Source organism: Drosophila melanogaster, chromosome X, assembly GCF_000001215.4.
Source record: "Drosophila melanogaster chromosome X".
NCBI lineage: Eukaryota > Metazoa > Arthropoda > Insecta > Diptera > Drosophilidae > Drosophila > Drosophila melanogaster.
The window spans coordinates 18,928,749-18,949,401 of NC_004354.4; the positions used below are offsets into that span (position 1 = coordinate 18,928,749).

The following is a 20,653-nucleotide window of genomic DNA, read 5'->3' on the forward strand; positions in this document are numbered from 1 at the left end:
TGTCACTTTTTAAATGTTAATTGTGTCTTTTATTCCCATTTAAATTTGAAGTTTTAAGAGTCATTTTTATAAGGATAATATGGGGAAATATGTTTTCGAAATTAAAGAATTGTTGTAAAAAATCCCTGAATTTGTATGGTATTAAATAAAATGTATTAATATGTATATTATTTATATTAAGTGCATTGCCTCATTGAATAGCGTATAAATTTACTTTAGTTCAAAAGAAAATAAGTTTCGATTACTTTTAGTTTTAACTGGATCAACTTATCGAGGTCGATCTGTATTTCTGTGGTCGCTGCCTTGCGCCTTTTGCTATTTTTTCTTGCCTTGCATTTTGCTGCTGTTTCTGTTTGTTGTTGCTGGTGCTGCTTTAGTTTTATTTCTTCTTGTTTTTGTGCATTCCTTGGGCGAACGAGCCTCAACCGGTTCTGTTTGCCATTTTAGTTGCATTTGGCCGAGAGAAGAGGAAGGAAAATTGTTGTCAGGTTGGTTTGCCTCTTTGGCAAAATGCAAAAGATAGCCAGAGCGAGACGGCGAATGCAGGGTGCGACTGAGACGGCAGAGACCTGGGAACTCTTCTCCTTTTTCCCACTTTTGTTTTGTTTTGGTAGCGATTTGCAGTCCTCTCCTGCATCCTGTTGAACCGGTTACCCGTCCACTCCTGCCCACAAAAAAATAAAGCCACAAAACTGACACAAGTCGGAATTCTATAGTGTTTTTTTTCAGACTTTGGATTACCCATTAACCGGATTAAAGTTGTAGGATTATCTATTTGATGGATAACCAAATAATATGCATTCTATGCCCCAATAGGCTTTTTCTAGCCATATACAAATAGTTTTAGGAGTGCTCGCCTTCTCATACACATGTTTTGGAAATTTTAAATTATTTAAAGTATTGCACATAATATTTATAACAATTAATATAAGCATCTCTTTGGACGAAATAACATACTCCTAGCCTTCAACACATTTTTAAGCATATAAATATGTATATAATTTTAGAACGAAACTCCATTTAATAATTCAAATATTTATTTTCAATTATTGCACATACCCTGCTTGTAAACATTAATGGGATGCATCAGCAGCTTGTTTTTCGTGTTTTCCCTTCAGTTTCGTTCAGTTCATTTCGCTTTATTCAATTTTTCCCTTAAAACTTCTTTACTTTTCCTCTATGTGCTTCGAACACGGTCCACACGGGCAGCTCGAACGAGCAACTTCGATATTTTAATATACAAACAGTAACATTAGTAAATATTATTTAACAAATTAGGCAATGATTTCAAGAATTTACAAATTATCTTTAACTAATCAAATAGCTTTACTCAATTCCAGTTAAAAAGTTAAAAAAAAAGGTAACTAATAAAATGCGGTAAACGCGCTTAAGAACGAATTGTTAGTAGATTTCGTTACCAAGATTATTTTTGGACCTTGAGTTCGAATCGAACGCGAACCTGGCCGATTCGAACATGAACCCGTTCGGCTCGCACCAACGAGTTCGATACGAACGGCGACGTCGCACGCAACACGCTCGACACGAAAAGTGAAGTTGCCGTACAAATGGTGTTTCGCTCGCGATTCAAATCGAATTTGGACTTCGCAGTGGACGTTTCCAGAGGCGTTCGTCGGATGAACACGGGAAAACACGGGATAAACTCGGGAAGGAATTTACCATTTCGGAACTCGGCTTTTCGGCCTTTCGGTGCGCGCGTGCTTGTTTGTGTGTGTCTCGATATTATTGTTGCTGCGCTGCGTCGGTGTGTGTGTGCATTTGAGCCACGGAGAAATTGTTAACAAATACAAATAAAGTAAAAGAAAACGAAAAAAAAAAAGAAATAAACCGGTTCCTTATTTTCTGCTTCAGCTTCTTCTTCTCTTCGTCGCCTGCAATTGCCTTTTCGTCATTCGTAATAACCAAAATCGAATTCGTTTCGCCAGCGCAATTTTAATTTCTTTTCGGTTTTTGACCACCCGTTCTTCGGTGCGAAAGTAATAACAACCAAAACAAGGCATAAACTACATGTAGCATTGCAAAATTAACCAATTTTTTTTACTGTGCCCCAAAACGAATCCGAAAAATTCCAACGAATCAGTGAGTGCAAGAAATCAAGGAGATAAAGTTGCGAATTAAAATCCAGTGCCAAAAAGTGAGAGAAATACGAGAAACAAAACAAAAGTTGCAAATTTACCGAAAAATTGAAACAGCAGAACACACACACACACGGACAAAAAAAAGGAGGAAGAAAGGTGAGCAGCACAAGAAGCGCAGTAGGAGAATACGGTAAAATTGAAATTGTTGTTGCACCATTCACTTGCATTTTGCGCGAGACAGAACGAGACGGGAGATCGCCTCTCTTTCGAGAGGATCTGCGGATCAGATCCTCTCCTTCTCTCTTTTTCCTCCTCTTTATTATGCATTTCGCATTATAATATCGGTGCCTCTTTTGTGGTTTCTTCCTAACAAAACCCTACATCTTTCGTTTATGCTGTCCCTCTCGCACCTCGTACTTGCAGCGTTGAACATTTTTCGGTTTCAAAAACCCAACTTTGAAAAGTCGTTTAAGAAAAGGCTAACTATTCAGATCTTCGATTTTACGTAAGCATAAGCGTTATAAATCTTTGCCATTTTACCTTTAAAAGGTTAAATGCATTTCGAAGTATTTTTTTAAAGAATATTACTTATTAGTTTAAAGTTTTCTTTTAGTTTTAGACAATTTGGAGACATAATATGTAGTATAAAGTCGCAAATTGGTTGTTTTCTTTAAAGAAAGTTCATTATGCTATTAGACTTGTGTTTCGGTTTTTGTTTTTAGCCATGTTCTTTAGTTTAAAAAGCATTGGTGGTGTGTATTCAATTTACAATTTATTAAAATGAATGTGGGACTAGACTCCAAATTAAAACAACGATAAATACCAAAAGCCAATCTACAGTTTTTGGTTTTATTTAAATGTTTAAAAAGCCATTTTCGCTCCCATAAAATTCGATTTAGTCAACTTGGACCGTGGTTTTGGTTTTAGTTTCTAGCGCGCCAAGTGCATGACATTTTAATGGCCTTAGGGAAGGGAGGGGGCGGGGAGTTTGAATGGCGGACCATTGGGGAAAACAGGGGGTGTGGCAAGGGACGGGAGAGAGGGGAGGATGGCGACATTGTTAAGTGCCATGCAATGTGTTTTCTGGGGGCTAATGAGCGGCAGCCAATTCGAGTGCCAATTAAGTGGAATCTAAATAAAAATTTCAATTTTTGCGGTTTATTTTAGTTGCAGATCAATTAGTCCCCGGAGAAGCTAAGACCAAAATTCCAAGGGACTAGCAAATTCCATTAAAAATTAACAGCGAAGAGAAAATGCAATCGAAATAGTTGTTCTGTGTTTTAGCTAAAATTATAAGCTTCTCGCTTAAAAAAAAAACCAATGGTATTGAAACTTTGATGTTCAGATAAATTACGTCACTTTGGAAGCAATACCTTAAGTTCATTTCACTAGATTCACCAAGTAACAAATTCCTTTTTCCAAATTAAGATAGAAACTGCACTTTTTCCACGAAATAATGTGATAGAAAGAAGCACAAAGAATTGGGGCGCCGGAAAGCAAAGTTAAAAAATTGTACACGACATTTTTTAAATGCCCGAATAAATCAGGCAGATCACAAAAAGCAAGTTAACATCGCCATTAACTGTAATAGGGAATTAAAAGAGGGCCAAGAATTATGTGAACCTAGCCAGGCTATAAAAACAAAAGGGGAATCCGCATCAGAAACGGAATAAACGGAATGAAAGAAAAACCATATGTGGTGTTTGAAGTTGGGATGCTGAATGGATGGATGGATGGATGGATAGTTGAGAACAGGGAAATCGAAACAGAGATATGGGACAGATAGTACCGCTTAAAGATTAAAGAGCGAGATTAAACCATTTGTGGTATGAATTCGTTGAGTTTTGGCCCGCTTACAGCGAATTTTTGAGATATTAATTAAGTTTCGGAAGTAACTTTAGCTCTCTTTTTTGCCTTTAAATGGCCGTGGGCATCAGCTAAAGTTTCTTGTTTCTTTCTTGTTTATTGTTTATTGTTATTTGAATTTTTTTTTTTATTCGTTGCCTTATGATTTTGTGCTGTTTTTCTTAAGCGTTTTTGTTGTTTGTTTGTTTATTTGCTTGCTGTGGTGTGGTGTCTTCCGTTTAAGGTTATATTTATTCAACTTTTATTGCAGTCGCCGCGTGCGACAAATGAAAATAAACGGAAAATAGAGACGAAAACGCTAGGAAAAGTAAAATAAATTGATATAAAGAAATGTTGCTCTCTTGGATTTCACTTTTCAGCACAACTTTGAAGCACATTTGATTTTCTTTCACCAGCTGTATATTGGTAATGAAAGACTTTAAATTTTCCGATAAATCGAAAATGTGACACGGTTTTCCATTGACCAATTCGTAATATTATATTCTTACATTTCCGTACATTTCATTCAGTAATCATTGTTTCCAAGTCTTTTGCTATTTTTGCCCATATTTTCTAGGTTTTTAGTTTCTTGCCAGTAATAATGGGCTTTGTGGCTTTCCCAAGATGGTTTTTATTTATTCTTTGCCATCGGAGAACTGCTTACACTAAATAAAAACTTGTTCCCTTCTATTTACTCGTATTTAGTTCTTTTCCCTGCTATTCGTAGTTTCCCTAGAAGTTGCCGTTTTAATTGAGCGAAAAAAAGGCTCAACTCTTTGAAGATATTAAATTTCCAAATGATTTTTCAATCTGTGCACAGATCTGGGGAAAAGTGTCTTTTCCGTGAGAGGGGAAAACGCCGGCCGCCCATGGTAACTTGACTTTGATTGCTTTCGGCTGATAAACGTCTGAACAAAAAACAAAAAAAAAAAAAAAATAGAAAAAAATTCTGACTAACCGGACAAACACCCTCCCCACGCTCCCCTACCCTGCTTTAGAATTTTCCTCCACCCTTTTGATAATCGACAAATTGCTTTGTGTCTTGTGTGTGTGGCAAAGTTTTTCTCTGCGCGCTTCGCTGGAGAAAAGCGGACAAAAAAAAAAAAATGGAAAACAGTTTTGTCATGCTCCTGCTCATATGACAATTGTCTGCCCATTTCCATTCTTATATTTTCCAATTTCTTTCATTTTTTTTCGCTCATTCACGGTCAACCACTTGACCTCAGCAACAATTTCCACTCCTTCGACCACGTTGATGACTTCATGTCAGCAAGTTTGCAACGTTTTGGATCCCTGAATTGCCGGGGCCAGCAGCAAATGTCAGTTGGAATTATCTTTCGAAGAAATAATTTTTAATTTTGATATGACATGCGGACAGAGAAGTCTTTTTCCCTTGACTGCGTGTGAATTCTCAAAGTTTCCCCAAAATGCTTTGCTCTTTGAACGGGAAAATGCAGGGGGTAAAATGCTTGATAAACTGGAAATGCATTAAAAATAGGGTCTTTAAATGGTTTTCAGAATGAGCATCCTAAAATGAAGTTAGGTTAGTTAAACACAAAGCAAGGATTAGCAGATTCTCTTTCAATTGTCGGAGATTTTGATGAGTTCAACAAATGCAAGTATTTTAATTAGATTTCTAAACAATTTCCCAGTGAAACTATAAAATAATGAATTTATTTCAATTAAATGTACAATAAGCAATTAAAGTGGGGCGCCATAGAAAGAAGCTTTGCGCAACTCGGTTCAATCAAATGGAATCAAATCAAAGTTCTTTCATCTTGCCTTATCATTTGATTTCTTTGCATTGCCCGCTTGTTTCCATATTAAATGTTTTTTTTTTTGTCACAAAGCGCTTTTAATTTTATGATGCTCGCATTAAAATGCAAAAAAAATCACATCAAAACCCATATCGATTTGTCCAAATGCTAAATGTTAATGAGCAGGGAGCTGCGTGATTTTTCGCCCGACTTAATGTCATTCCATGTGATATCTCAGCAAAAAAAAACAAAAAAAAAAAAATATAAGAATGAAATAAAGAACGAAACAGCAGCGGAAAAGGGCAGCGAACAAAAAGCAAAAGAACTTGGCCCTGGCCAAAAAAACACAAGAGAAATTCGGCAATTCGGAGCGTTTAATCATTTAAAAAGCATCTTTGTAAGCGAATCCCCATACCAGCGACTTGCTCAGGAATAATGTAAAAAGTGCCTTACGTTTTTCTGGACTTTGCTCTCAGGGCTTATACTCTATAAGATGGGGATTATAAAATGTTTAGGCCGTCTGTTAGCCAAGCGAAATATTGTTGTTGTATAAGAAAGTCACAGTTGGCAAGATTCCGCGTCTCTGGACGCCCCTTCACCAACGCGCCCCCCCTTGGTCACGCATTGAACTAAAGATTGAGGTCACCAAAAAAAAAAAAAAAAAAAAAAAAAAAAAAAAAGAGCCAAAAGATTTCGGGCGGGAATGTGGAAGGAAATGCGTGGCAAGTAGGCGCGTGGCGCCTCGGTCACAGTATCAGTTCTGCCCCACTCCCGCATCTGCGTGACCCCCTATCCAACCACGCCCCCGGAATTCCCCGCCCCTCGATTGGTCTTGCCTTGCCGGCGGGCACAAGTTACAATAACTTTTGCCACAGTTTAAGTTGCCGCTGCCGTGCCATTTCGTATCTTTTCTTTCGGTTTTTCTCTTTTTTTCTTTATTTTTTTTTTGCGTATTTTGCTTTTTTCTTATTTGTTTTTTTTTTTTTGGGGCGAGAAGGCGTGTCAGTGTCATTGCTACTCGAATGCATTTTAATCCGATTGAGTATCTCACGCCGTATTCGGCCGACTTTTCCGGTTGGAAACCTACGACACTGGGTAGCAAAAAGTCTTCTGAGAAGAGAAAAGATAACAAATAAATTAAAGAAAATCACTGAATGAAATTCAATTGAGAAAAATATCATATTGGAGTTTATAAAATTTGACTTTTTCATTTATAATCGAATTTAAATAAATGTATCTTCTACTCATATAGCATTTAATGCTGTAGATGGGTATCAGATATTTCGTTTAGCTGCGTTTTTATTTTCACTTAAATTTTTTCGCAATGAATACTACTTTTCTGCCAAGACTAGCAAAAGTTTGATCTTCTTTTTCGGCTGGCGCATTCAACTTTATTTAGTAAATCGGCTTTTTTATTTGCTTTTCGATAGAACAAAAGAAAATTGAACTTGAAGCAAGTTTGCAACGGTTGGACCAAGAAAGGTTTGGCCTGGGGTCATGGTTCAGGAATGAAAAGGCTTTGGGCCCACAAAAAAAAAAAAAAAACGGCATGAAAGGATGGCTATACAAAAAATGATATTAAAGGGCCAGCAAAAAATGGTATCCTCTTGTCGTGTATAAATCTCGGCTTGTGGTCGTCTGCTGACTCAGAAAGTTGTTAGTTTTGAATAGAATTAAAATTCTAGGCCGTAGCGAAACTGGATTCTTCTTCACAAAAAGTGTTAATTTCTAAAGTTTTAAAGTGAAGATGAAAAAAAAATATGATAAATATTCATGGGCGCGTGAATCATTTGGCAAACGAGATTGGCTGTCAAAATAATTTGGTTGCCTACACAAATCGAGTGGTTATTGTAAGAAATTTCGTTAAATATTTGAAATTTTAATTACCTAATTTGCAAAGCAATTTAATTTGAATTTAATTTGATTTGATTCCAATTAAGTGTGGAATATTTTACACTTAGCTGCTTAAGGGCATGAAAATATGTCAATTAACTTCAAATGTGCATTTTATTCATCGTGAAATCTGATTACGTAGCTAAAGGTTTTCCGCAAAGCAAACCCAAATAATGTTTGCCAATTTCCGCCCGCCTATTATTGTTTATAATTCGAAATTTTGCAATGGCCCACTTACCACTCACTTACTCCTGCGATCTTTTGCAGCATAAATTTTGTAACTTGGGGGCATCTGGTGGATGCACAGAGTCCAGAGTTTCGGGACTGCAGGACCAGGTGGAAAAACAAAAGTAGAAGGTCGGTGTAATTGAACGGCAACATCGGCGAGCAGAAGAACAACAACTGGAGTGCGTAAAACATAAACAGACAGGTAAGTGGAAGTGGGGTGAAGCCACCTGTTGTCAACCGGGCGAACTAGTACTCAGCTCATCCACTCTATTTATTATTTAGCTAGTATCCACTGTTGACCATCCGGCTGCTACTACTGCTACTACTATCCTCTGACTCATCCGTGTATCTGTATCTATTTCGGCCCGTGTGTATCTTGTCTTGTCGACTGTGTCAAAAGTGAGCGCAAAACTTTGCGCTTTCGACTTGTAGATACTTTGCACCAGCCACCTTATATCTTATACCAAGCCCCCCCCCCCCTGCCACCAGCCGTTTACTTCCGCTGCTTTTGTTTGGCTTTCGTGCAGTTTGCTATCTTTAAGATACTTTCTTCGTATTTCGGGTATTGTTCTTTGCCCAGCTTCGGCTTCGGCTTTGGCTTCAGTTTCAGTTTTCTTCCTCTAAATACTTTTCGCTGCCTGCAATTTTCGAACAAACAACAAACAGGAGGAAAAACAACAATTGCAGCTGCAAACTCTTTGAGAATTTCCCTCCGCTCGAATTCTGCCTCGATTTTCCCTCATCCTCGTTTGGGTTTTCATTTTCGGGTTTTCTCTCTCCTGCACAACTCGATCGACAAATATTTGCCACTACAATTAGCGCTCACCTGTGATTCCTTGGTGTTTGTCTAGTTAGAGAGGAAAATTCCAATAGATTGAAGTTGATTGTAATTTGCATCAGGGCGGAAAAAATGGTGTTAGAGCAGTTTTTATATATAGATCTGCCAGTTATTTTTATTTTTTTTAAGTGTAACTCCCAATCTATTGTTAATACCCAAAATATATTACTGAAAATCTATAGATTATTTAACTCTATGCTATGCATATTTCTTCCGCCTGAATGAACTTTTGCGTGACTTTCAAATAGGCAACCCAAAAAAAAAAAAGGGTTTTCAGTTCCAAATGGTCAAGAAATCAGAAATTAGAGATAAGCAGCGGAGGGCAGAGTAAACTTCACTTAAGTTGGGAACAACTTATCGCTTCTTTTCTCACTTAAATCCCCCGCTCACCTGTTTTTTTTTTTTGTATTTGTTGTATTCCTCGCACTTTACCCGTCGAACCATTCAAATTTAAATCAATTTGATTCTGATTAGCCACACACGCAGTTTTTTCCCCAACGCTCGAAAACCTTTTCTTCCTTCTTTCCCTTTCGCTCTTTCAGTTTGTCCCCATCGTTTTCGGCGTATATTTCTCAGTCGTTTTCTCGCTGTTGTTGTTGTTCTTTGTACCTACAACTAGTAAATAAATTAGTTTTTATTATTGAGAAAACAGGTTTCCACTTTAAACAGAGTCAGAGCGAGAGGGAGCGATTTAGGGAGTAGGAATGTTGACTCTTGGGCACGCAGGTTCAAAAAAAGGAAAAAAAAAATAAAACACGAAACTGGTACACTCGCCGAAACTTTGAGTACGATGTTTTTCAAATATAATGATAGTATAATGATAATGATATCTAATGAGATAACTGAGAGGAATGTATATAATTATATAATAACATATAAAGCGATGAAAGATCAAAAAAGTTTCTAAAAGTAGTACCCTTCATAAAGAAATTCAATTCTTTTTTGCGGTGCACGGAAAAAAAAAAGAATTCTTCACAGTTCGCTGACAGAACCTGTTTAAACAGAAAGAGACGGCTGGCTTGTGCAGATAGATCGGATAAAGCAGAGAGAAAGAGACGGCAGAAAGGGTACCGATACCAAGAGTCTTCTGGTTTCGTTCGCTCGATTTCTTAACACTTTCGTGATTTGAATTTTTTCTCCTCTTTTTTGTTGTTGTTGTTGTCGTTGTTTGGAATCAATTAAATCAATGGAATATGCACAGAGCTCACTGCTCAAAACATAAAAAGCAAACTCGGCAGGCCAACAAACACTCCATACAAACAAATTATGAACAAACAGCGGCGACGAGCAGGAAGAAGCAGCACCAGCAGCACCCGAGGATTGTATGGATATGGGATGGGGCTATATCTATGGTTATATGGTTATATAGCTATATGGCTATATGGCTAGATGGCATGGTATATATTGCTCCCAAGGAGTTGGCGAAGCGGTGAAATATTATTATTCAATGCCATCGATGCGCTCTGTTTGCCATCCACTTTAATTTTCGTTGCTTTTTTTTTCTGTGTTTTGTTTTGTTTTTCCCGGCCCGTTTTGTTGTTTCAACTGTTTATGCGCCGTGTCTAATGACAGTTTTGTGGTCATTATTTGAAATATATATATAAATATATATATATATATTATATGTACATATATAGACGAGAATATATGTGCTGCGAGATAGATGGGTGTGCGTATCTATGCGTTTGAATAACGCCCTGGAAAACCCAAAACACAAACAAGCTGAGTTTTCGCAATTAAATGTTGGCCATAAATTAAATGTCTGTTTGTCCACGATAAAAGCAGCAAGCAAATCAAAGAATTCGAATAGCGAACTTGGGGAATACCACATACGCTGGGGAGTGTTGGTAGGTTGGTTGGACAAACTAATTATGTACTCTGGTGCCATACTAAAGGTTATACTTAAGGTTATAGCAATATCAATAAAATGTACGAAAATAAATAGCTACAAGACTGCAAAAGGATTGTATTAATCGAGATATGTATGGTCGATGTGGATACCTTTACACCTATCAACTTTTTAGTTTTATAACCAACTCTTGGTTTTATTTCGATTGAATTCGATTTGATGCGATAATAGGCATAACACTATATAATCATCAGCATACGATTGTTTACCCAGGCGCACACAATTCCGAATGCCGACTTATATGGGCAATGGTTATGGGCTATATAAATGATGATGCTGCTCATTTCTTGTTTCGATATTGTTGTTCTTGTTGCTGCTGCTGTTGTTGTTGTTGTTGTTGTTTTGTGTGGGCCGCCGTTTTTTTTTTTTTGTTTTGTTTCTGTTGTCGAAATGCCGCCTCTGATAAATGAGTTTTGGCTTTTTTTGTTAAAACGACGTGGGAAAATAATGCATTGATTTACATGGCAACACAAGCTGACCATCGAAACAATGGGCAATGGGGCATCTCGAGACCCCCGTCTGTCTAGTCATTCTCTGGATTCGAAATAGAGTCTGGTGATCGGGAACGGGATGGCATTGGATTGAGGTGTGGACGCAGCACATGGATCAAGTGGGAAGTTTGCTGGAAAATCGCCAAGATTTGTATGTATGTGTATTTCCAAAGAAGAGAAACGTATTTGGCAAGATAAAAACATCGTGTGGGTAGCGAGTGTTAGCTTTAGTTAATATGTTACAAATAAAGTTGGTGAATTTAAGAATGACTTATATTACTAAAACCTAAAATATATATACACTTGTTTTATACACTAGTCGCGCCATGAGAATGCATTTTCGAGCAGCTCCAGAGCAACATTAACTCGGCGTGAAAAATAGCCACTCATTTTCAACTTAATCCCCGAACCAATCTCGATTCCCAATTACTTGACCATTTATTTTACTGCATCCTCCACTGCACAGTCACTTGGAACAGCTGTTAAACTATTCAAAAGTAATCGCTCCACTTCTGCACCCAATACCCCCCCACCTAAGAGTGCCCCATTTTCACACCCACACCTTGTGCTGCTCCCTCCATGATTCACTTGTTTGGGTACTTTCTCAAAGAAAACGACGAAGAAGCTGGCACTAGACTGGAAATAGCACTGAGAAAAAAAAACCCTGAGACTTGTGATCAATGCTCAGTATTCAACATTAAATTAACTAAAAGTATTTTTGTTAACATGTTGTAACTTAACTTTTGATATGTAGCAGTTCTGAACATTTAAATCAGCCTGCCGCTCTTAATTGGATATTCACATTTGCCCTGTGTCAACTTATCATAATATTATTATTTTCCCATTGCCCTCGAAGTGCCCTGCTCACAAATCGAACAGCAAATCATGCCCATCAGTTGCAGAACCCAAAAGATCTGCCCTTTCATTAGTTGAAAAGTGCCAGAAAAGTTTGCATAACAAAATAAAGGCCAGCCAAAAGTGGGAGGCGGGCTGGGCGAAAAGTGGGCTGGAAAACAGGTAAAAGTGGTTGTGTGGGTGTACGGTGCGTGGGGAGGGCAGGGGGGGTGGTTGGTGAAAAGCCAATGTTAATGAAGCGGGTCTTTGTCCAAAACTGTCCGACTTGTGATATCTGAACTGGCAATAAGCGCCTTTCCATTCATAATTCGATAGACATTTGGCCACTGGCAACCGCCCACAAGAAGCCACCGCCGTCGCCCCTGCCCCTGCCACACCCCCAATTTCGCACACCATCCCGCTACCGCTCTTGCCCAAACGGATTCCAAAACTGTGTGTAAAAAGTATTTTCAACTTTTGGCCACATGCTTCATTTATCACAAATTCATTTATCATTTGTCCCCTCGCACTCACACAAACGCACAAACACACACACACACTCACGCAGAATGATACAAAATGCGAATGTATTGCATACCACCCACCCACTTCCTCTTTTTTATACTTTTTTTTAAGTTTTTTTTTTTTTTTTGTTGAATATATGTCCCTGGCAGTGCAAGTCGCCTTCGAACCCAAAAACTAAGCTTGGCCAAATATATAAAGCGAGAGATATGGCAACAGAGAAGCAGGAGTTGGGCGGGGGGTGCGGTGCGATGCGGTGCGGTGAGGGGGAAACCAGACGAAGAAAAATGATAAAGCAACAGCCAGAAACGAGGGGCGGCGGACTTGGACGGGGGCGTGGCAATTCCACAGGACGAAGGCGACTAGCGAAAATTCGCATAGCTCGATAAAAATTGTGAGGCGAGCAAAAAAAAAAAAAAAATGTGGGAAAAGCCCGAAAACTGCCAAAAGAAAAATGATATAAAGACAGACAAAAACGGTCGCATAACAATCTTATATGAAAATACCCTGTAATTAAGAAAATCAGTTCGAAAACATTTCAATTACATTTTAAAAACTTGTTATATTGCTATTATAATTAAAATATTTATTAAATAGTAGAATAATATTGCCCAAATTATAACAGTGCTATTAATACAATAAACAATTGTATGTCTTCTAAAATTAGAGGGTAGCTAAGGTAATTCCAACCTGAGCAAGGCGAACTCAAGTCCAAACTTCTACTCCTGAGCGACTTTCCTCTTTTCCGGAGACCATTCAGAGGATAAGGTCAGGAAAACGCTTTACAAATCCTTGAAAGAGACTCGGAAAAGCGGATGGCGAAAAAAATCGCCGAAAATGAAACGAAGCGAAAATAAAATTTCCCAGCTAATGACAAAAATTTCCGGTTTCACAGCAACAGCAACAGGAAAAATAGGAACAACAACAAATGATAGCAACAACAACAACTTTAGGTGCAGGAAAAGACGCTTTCGATTGGCAAAAGGGGGAAAAACGAGAAGCGAAATGTAATCGCCTGCGAAACGCCAGCGAAACGCGTGCAAAACGCGCGCGCGACTAATGATACAATTTCATTTGTGTGGCAAGTGAAAGTGTCTCAAAGAAGCAAAAGGAGTTTGGGGGAAAAAAAAAACTATGAAAGAAGCTGAAAGTACACTGCCAAAGTATACGATTTTTAATACAATTAGATTAGATGCAGATATTTTTGGCAACTGTGCTATCTCTTTGGTATTCAACTTGTGTAAATAAATGTTATTCATAAGCAGAAAATAATGTTTCATACCAAAAGTTTTTATGCATTTGCTTATGAAATAAATTACTTTTAAGTGCATTTAGTTAACTATGAATATATTTGAGCATTGTTGTAAGCTTAAATGATATCAGCCTTATAACGAAATGATCTAACAAATCGACAAAAAGCTTGGTGTGAAAACGAGATGTACAGGCCGCAGTAAATCAAAGCCTAAAGTTAACAACATTTCTGAAATATGTCGAGTGGCTAACACACACACACACCCACAAACTCTCGGTTCAAAATGCTCATTTAACAGTTAATTAGGCTTAGAAAAAGGCAAAGGCAACACAAACTCCAAATGAGTTACAGCGTTTTAAAAAGCAATTTTTGCCCAACGATCCGATTCTCGGAGCAAAGGCGTAGGAGTCACGGGTTCCGTGGGGAGCTATCCAAGGGGGGGGGGGGGAGGGGGGTGTGTTGGTCTTGGGGCAGCCTTTTGTTGCGCATGCGTTAAGCGTTTGACGGTGATTTTTTCAAAGGGGCAATCTCATTGCCGAGGATTGTGGAATTTTAAGTGCTTTTCTCAGGTGATTTTTTTGTTATTGTTTTTTTTTTTTATGTTTTGTTTTTTTGGCCAAAATTGAATGGGAGTGGCCGGCGGTGGGTTAAGACCACGTTCGAGTCAAGCGAAAAACAGTTAAATCCTCGCAGGCAATGGCCCAAATGAATTACCACTGGCGCGGTAATCCCCGCCACAGTTCCAAAGTTAAGACTTCGACTCGGACTTCGAGGCCCTCCTGGCGAAATTAGTTTTCCTGGAAGCTAAACCAAACCAAACCAAAAGCCAAAGCTTCACGGAGGACAGCAGCGGATGGAATGACATTCCAGGAACGCTAAAGTAATGAAATAAGAAACGAATCCTCGGGACATAAATCACTTCTTCGCCTTCACGTCCAATAATAAAACATAAATATTTGGAAAAGTGATTAAAGTATATATGGTAATAAATACGAGCCATTTTAGGAATGACTGCTGAAGCGGAATAGGAGTCATAAAGTTATTTTTAAATATTTTTAGAGAGTTTCCATATTTATATGGTCATTAATAAACTGGGATATTTTGATTTCTTCTCTCAAAAAATCGTATTTTTATTTGAATTTTAAGGCACCTTTAATAAATCAATGATTTCATTCATAATTAATAAGTAAACAGACCGTTTTTGTGGTTTCTTACTGTTTATATTGCTTGATAATTCATTTTTTATTGAAGGATCCTTTAGCTTGATTTCAAAAACAAAACTTAAAGGTTTGCTTACATTTAAATTTCATTTTGAATACGATTTAATTAAAAACAAATTCTAGAAGTGGGTATGTTTTAATGCACCTCTTAGATATCATTTAAGCGCCACTTTTTCCTCAGTTTTCCCTTGGGATTATTGCAAAAATCTTCAGATCCAATTAATGCAGCCATCTGTTTGCCAGCGACACTCGCGTAAAGTTAACTCCCCTGTGCGGCAAGAATCCCCCTTCCCATCGCATTCTACAGTCCGCAAACTCCCCCACCCCCTTCACTTCCCTTCTCGCCGCATGCATGTGGAATGCATCCCCCCATTTGGTGTCGCTTCTTCATCTCTTTGCCGTTCTTATGATGCAGCCGTCGTCGCTGCACTTAATTTTCATAATTAAAAAAGTTTACCTTGGCGAACCTCATGTGCGTGCCACGCCCCCGCACCGCCCCGCCTCGCAGCCCTTATACGCCCTACCCCGTCGTTACCAGCACTACGCCCCTGGCTGGATACGCACATTGGATCCGCCACACACTCGGAAAATTCGCTATCAACTTTACAATCATATTACAAGTACATTTCGCTGACTGACTTATAGTTGTTTTTCAAAAAATGTGATTATCGTTATATGTTGTTTACAAAGTTGTTTAATGTTTGCAGGAATTTTAGAAAGCTTGTTTTTTTTTTATTTGAAATTTAATAACATTTGCACAATTCTAATGGTTTCGAATTTCGAAAAGTGTGCATACACTCCTAAGCTGCCAGAGGCAAAACGTTTTTGTAATTAATTTATGCAAATAATCAGAGACGCCGCTTAGGGTTGCCACCCCGTTTGAATGTGGTTCGGTTGGGGGGCCAATTGCAATCGCCCTGCCACGCCCACCGCACCCCTGCCGCCCATGCGTGGCCAGCGTTGGCATATTAAAATGAATGACCCTCGCCCCACAAACAATATATGTATAAAAAATACGTATTTTTTTATATATTTTGCCCTATTCCCCGTGTTGTATACGTATTTTTGTTTTTTTTTTCAAGATTTTTTTTTTTTTGTTAGCCACTCCCTCACGTAAGGATTAAGTAGACAAGTTGGCAAAACATAGCGCCATGCAATCCAACAATCCCCGGCATTACCCGCCACCCCTTCTCTTGTATGTCATCATAATTCCTGTTACACATGAGGTGAAAATCCGAGGGGTTGGGAGGGGGGGTTGGGGTGCTTGCAAACTAGTTTTTCTGCAATACTTTATTTTCCCGGCTCTCCGCCATTCGCCCTATTTGCATGCGTGTGTGTGTGTGTGCAAGTGCCTGCTCCTTTTGCCATTTTGGAATTTATTATAAAATATTTTGTATGTAATTCCCTTCTTGACTTCACTTTCGGGTCGCTTTCAGTTTTTGCAACGCTCAGAAAAAAAAGGCGGAATAAAAACGAGTGGTAGATATCAAAGGGAAATATAAAGCAGGACCTTTTTTTTGAAATGAAAGAAAAGTGGCTTATTGTATGAAGAAATGGATACTTTGGGAGAGCTAATTTTAGTTGGTGCTCTAAAAATATTTAAAGGTATTGCTAGTCTAGTTTCAATGAAAATGTTAAATAAACTGACGTAGAATAATAAAATTTGGTATTTATATATAAAAGAAATCACGCAGTGCGTTAAACTTCTGCATATTCTAAAAAATTCATCTTAACCGATCACTTGAAACGGATTTGGACCAGAGGATTGGAAAAAACTGCTGGTCTTTGCGACTTAAAGTCTGGAGAATGTCCCCGTTTCCGAGTCAAGCCTTTCACTGATTTCTCCCCCTTTTTGGCATGCCAGTTTTTGGCCAGGCTAAGACACAATGACTGTATTTCATTTCAGGGTTGGGGCTGCGGAGCCCTTTTCTTCTTCGAGGAACCCTCGCAGAAATTGTCAAACAAAAGGCAAAAGGGGGGAGGCATTGCATTGAGCAGCGAGTTGCGGCGAAGGCGAGCCTAATGACTTGAGCCCCACAATCGCACTGCGAGTCACAGTGACAGTCACAGTTACCGCTCCCGCTCCCGCTCCCAATTCCAATCCCGTTCCTGTTCCCACAACTTCCCTTTTAACCGGGAGTGCCTTTTGTGACTGGGTACTCTCAATCAAAGCCGGCCCGGGCCGGGACTTTGGACTCGAGCTCCCCTTTTTGGCAGGGAACAAAATGGGAAAAAAACGAAGGGGAGTTTCAGAAACTACCAAAATGGGGGAGAACTACTACGGCCGCGGCGACAAAAAGATGAGGAAGCAGTTGGGAACTAGGGAAACCAACTGCGGTTGTTGGCCCGATTTCTTTTTTCGTTGAGCTTTATGACTGTTTTTCCCCGATTGCTGCGGTTCGACGTTACTTTTCCCGGGGGAACTGTCGAGTTTGGACCAAGGATGCGGCTTCGAAACTGCTCCTAACCGATTTAAAACCGATACGTAACCGTTTAGAAAATATACGATTTTTTTTTTCACTTTTCAAAGAATTGCCAATCGAGTTCCTTGCAATCGTTTACGAACATTTTGCATACATATTATGTATATTTTGAAGTTTCGAAACTTATATTTTCTGCTTAAAAACAAGGCTCAAGGATTATATCATTATCATTAAAGAGCATGGAAACCATTTAACAGCAGCTTCCTTTGGACAATAATTTTTTGCACCCCTAGTCGGTTTGATGGGGCTACAATTTTGCTGTTGATTTTTTTTTTATTCGCCCCCTTCAAAAAGGGGTTATTGCCCGGCACTGGGCAACCCTACCCCCAGTAAACAAAAAAAAGAAAAAAAAAATGAAATAAAACAAAACTGGGGGAACACAGTGGGAAACCCTCTGCCAACTGCACTGACTCACTTCGACTACTTGAGAGTGTGTTGCACCCGCAAAAATATAAAAAAAAGGTTAAATTTTTTGTTATATAACAAAAATTATATATACCACTAGATGAAGACGGGAACTAGAAGAGGATTATTAAAGTGAGAAAGGGGCGAGCAGGAGAATTTGAGAATTGAGAGTGGCAAATGTGGGCAATGTTTATTTTGCGTGCCGGGGCACTTAGCGCAATTTCCGCTTCTAGGCGAGGCTCAGAGACAAAGTAACTCTCTTCTCCCGTTTCTCCAACTCTCTCGCTCTCTCTCTTTTTCTCTTTCTCTGTCACATTCCCTGAAATTTTCCCTTTTTTGCCTGATTTTTCCTTGAGACATCCTTAATGCTTCATTAACCGCTTTTACACTCAGAAAACAAAACAAATAGTAGGGCAAATATATTTTTTTGGTCTTTTAAATTGCAAAATGGTTCAATTTTTAGCTTAAAGTGTATTGTGTAATAAATATGAATCAATTAATAACAAGATGAATTCGCGTCTCAAACCCTATAACCACAATATTTAGTAAATTTTTTGTATATGCTTAAACGTCTAGTTACTAGACTTTATTTCGCCCTGTGTAGGCATCCATAAAACATATCTATCTATCTGTGCGTTTATCTTCTGCCTCCCTCACATCAGTTGCCGCGGCGCAGAGAAACCCGGATTCAGGACTACCTGAGCTACTTTTTACTTTTGGGCAAATATCGAATGACAGTAACCCACGGAGAACGACCTTTGCTCACCGCTTAAGTGGCTCAATGCTCATTGAAATTTGAGGCTGGAACCGCGCTGCTTCCTTCTTCTCCTCAACCTTCTTAGCCACATACCATCCTCCTCCGCATTTACAGCCTCCCCCCCCAAAACCGAACATCAAATGTCCGGAGGCCGCCGGAGAAGAAAAGAATGCAGTGAAAGAAGAGTGAATGTTGTGGAGAAAGGAGGACGCAAAAGGAACAAGTCCCAGGCAGAACCTTTAACGTTCTATCGACAAAAGTCTCATTGTCTCACGGGCCACATGGCCCTGTAATCAAATATCAATGAGATGAAGGAGGTACTATCATTCTGCACACAGAAAAATCGTTGTAATTAACATAATTAACACAAGATGTAAATTGTTCGAATAGTTAGTATCTAGAGCCTAGGCAATGTTGTAAAAGAATCTCCTTTTGGAGAAACTGCAATTTAATGCGGTGCATTTATGAACTGGATGCCATATAGCTTGTGGAATAGATTTATGTGTATTTTTCTCAGTGAATAAAACCAACTCTTACTATCTCTTAGCCCAAAAGTTCGCTTTAACATTGTGGTCTAATTAAGCTTTGGGCGACAAACAGAAGTAGTGTCGAAAAGCCAAGGCAAAAGGCAAAAAGAAGTTGGTCCGGTCCGGGAAAAGGGTTAGAAGAAAGCATAAGCGAAACTCTTTCGTTCGTCAGTTGGAGAAAAAAATAAAGGGGAGCAGAGAAATCGGAGGCGGGCGCAGAAAAAAAGGATCTGGAAGCGGATGTTGCAAATGATTCAATCAATTTGGATTAGATGCCAATTCTTTTTTGCGCGACAAGCTGCGGATGTGGAAGCACAGCAATGTGGATTGGCGAACACTGCGTGATTCTCTTAAAGATCTTAAAGATGTAGTTTTGGAAAAAAAAAAACACCCATTTTACATGTATGTTTGTATTTATGTACCTGCGATATTGGCGGATGAACAATAGGCCAATGGATACGGTTACCCTGCATACATGTGTGAGTGCATATTTTTTATGGCCTTATTTACATTTTTCGTTGTTCATTAATTTGTGCAGATTTAAGCCGCTTGGATTTATGGCCGAGGGAAAACCCTCTTAAATAGTGCCACTTTTTGATGGCCCCCTTACCATTCCTCCCTCCAGCATCAGCAGATCCATTCCGTTCCGCAATTCCGTGGCCATTCACTCTTCCGCATTCCATTAGAGCGTCAAAGTCCCCGTTCCGCGAAGGGAACTCACTTAGAGACTTTCCATCCGTTTGCCTCGCAGCTCATCCCTTTGTCTTGGATCCACCAGCACCATCACTAGAACCATCGCCTTCACCAAAACCAGAATCAGAACTCTTCCACCGACCTGCTGGGTTTTTGTTGACTACGTCGCCGCCAGAGGTTCATTTTTACAACCCGAAAAAGTGGTGGCTTCAAGGGGGCGCAGCTCAAATGCTCCCGCAAGTTCTTGGCTTGCTGAATATGAAAAAATATATACATACATTGCATACATACATATATATATATATATGTACGGCCCGAACAAATGCTTTAAATTTTACAAAACTTTTCCCAAACAAAACGAAGAAGTTGCATGCGAGATGGCGAGGCGGCGGAAAAAATTCGCTAAAAATTGCAGTCGTAAAGTTTAATTGTGGCCAACACCGTCGACCCACCCATGCCACTTGAGGAGTAACCACCCACCTCCCACTGCTGGGTGCCTCGAACTGTCCAAGTGGAAATTCCAAATATAAAATATCATAATTGCAATCATTTTTTGTTAATACTAAAACAAATACCTAATATGTTTTGATCTTCTAAATGCAATAACTACACTATTTAATAAATCCATAAAATCGAACTTTAACTTCAAATCGAAAATACCACCTTAAAATTTCACAACTCGCTGTATATAGTTGCAAATATACATATGTATGTATTATGTATTAACTATGGAAAGAACTGCATTGAATTTGCACAAGAAGTGTTAAAATTGTGCGCCAGCTGCACGCAAATTTACACAGCGACAAAATTGGAGAGTGAGACTAATGGGCGGCGGGGGCGTGGCGTAGTCGAATAAACAAGCGGTAGGAGAACGAAGAAGGCAACAAACTTCTTCAACAATCC

The 20,653-nt window shown here is 39.0% G+C and overlaps 1 protein-coding gene across 4 annotated transcripts in view; it reads left to right on the forward strand.

Annotated features, from left to right (window-relative positions):
* The first annotated feature begins 1,586 nt into the window (after positions 1-1,586).
* The window catches only part of CG43759 (uncharacterized protein), a 98,295-nt gene continuing 79,228 nt past the window's right edge, over positions 1,587-20,653 (forward strand). For 3 of the 4 annotated variants that reach the window (NM_001272769.1, NM_133114.4, NM_001272768.1), the window contains exons 1-2: positions 1,587-2,252; positions 7,859-8,021. The gene's annotated coding sequence lies outside the window, so the exon portion shown is untranslated. The remainder of the gene's footprint in view (positions 2,253-7,858; positions 8,022-20,653) is intronic. The other variant, NM_001298493.1, reaches the window with a different exon arrangement.